We start from the raw sequence: 1,551 nt of genomic DNA, 5'->3' as shown, positions 1-1,551 counted from the left end.
CAATAGTACTAATGTGCTGAAAGGCAAATAGGCAAAACGTTAAAGCAAACAAGTTCAGAAAAATAAAAATAAAAACATGTTTTATTATAAAAAACACATTTTAATATTTGGAAGGAAACTTTGAAGCAGAATATAATATTTGTAGGGACAGGGCACCCTCTTGTTGTAATAAAAATTCATAGCTTTTCTGAATTAAAAATTAAAACTAGACAGCAAAACAAGCAAGGTTTTGTATCATAATTTTTAGATTCAGAGTTCAGATAACAGTTTATTTTAAAGATGATAAAAGTAATAAAATGGTGAATAAAAAAGAAAGATTTCAGCTGAATCCATTGTTATTCARGTATTTGACACATTAAATTTATAATTCCTGCCCTAATCTGTAGAACACCACCACAACGATGCATTTATTCATGAAACACACTGTTCTTCGAATCAAACAATAATTTTAATGCATTAAAAAGAACATTATGATGACGCATCCGGTCACTGTTACTGTGAGTCGATGGGCTTCTTGATTCTTCTGATGACAACCCTGCTCCTCCGCCCAGCAGGCCCACCTCCAACAACACCTCCTCCTGGCACTGATCCAACGGGTCGAGGTTCTCCTCTCTGTGAGGCTGGTTTCCTTCCCAAACGCACTTCGTCCACGAAGGCCTCAGCGTCTTCGAACTTAGCCGTGAGCTCGGTGAGACGAGCTTTCAGGGCGTTGAACTCTTTGTAGAGATCTCCCAGGGCGTCCGACAGAGGCTGGATCCTGCAGAGGGAAACGGATTCTTTAATCCCCACCATCTACAGATGCATCATCTCCTGCACGTTTGTTAATTGTGATGTAAACTAGTGAAAATAAAAGTTTTGACGATTATTTTACWGTGCAGAAATCTTGATCCACCCCGGTCTGCACATTTTCGTCCTAAGTGACAAAGATGCCCTGAAATCTCTTCCTCTCAGTTTCGGTCCAGTTCCTGACCTCTGACCTCTGAATGACTCAGTGGATGAAGAGCGGGGGACGTGTCCTCACCTTCCATAGTCGGGCAGCACGGTGTTGTGGTCGTGCAGCAGCAGATCTTTAACCTGAGTCATGATGGCGTACTTCCAGTTGTCCAAAACCAGCGTGAGGTTCGAACATCCTCTGCTGTTCATCCTCTCTGCTGCAGGAGAGCAAATCAACGAGAAAACAGCGACCTTTTGTTACTGASCTTTAAATACAAAAACAAAGAGAACACGCAGGGTCTGTGTCGTCAGGAGAACAACTCACCCTCACTCCTGTGATCCCACTCTGCTTTCTGTTTCTGAGCAGAGCACAGAGTCGCCGACAGAACCAGCAGAACTCCAGGGATCCTCATTTTCTTCGGAAACACCTGAGGTTTCTGAGTGGAACATCAAGACGTCCAAMGAAAAGTTCAGGAAACTTAAAAGAATCCAGCGTGCAGAAAGAAAACAGCTGCTCTTTATCTGGACGAGAGGAGGGTCTTCAGGCTCGGCTCACTTCAACAGAAATCTATAAAATCTCTCTCCATCTGTCCAAAACATTTCCCAACATGTAATATA

The sequence above is a fragment of the Austrofundulus limnaeus genome, unplaced genomic scaffold (assembly GCF_001266775.1).
Source record: "Austrofundulus limnaeus strain Quisiro unplaced genomic scaffold, Austrofundulus_limnaeus-1.0 Scaffold419, whole genome shotgun sequence".
NCBI classification, from domain to species: Eukaryota; Metazoa; Chordata; class Actinopteri; order Cyprinodontiformes; family Rivulidae; genus Austrofundulus; species Austrofundulus limnaeus.
This window is presented reverse-complemented; position numbering follows the sequence as displayed.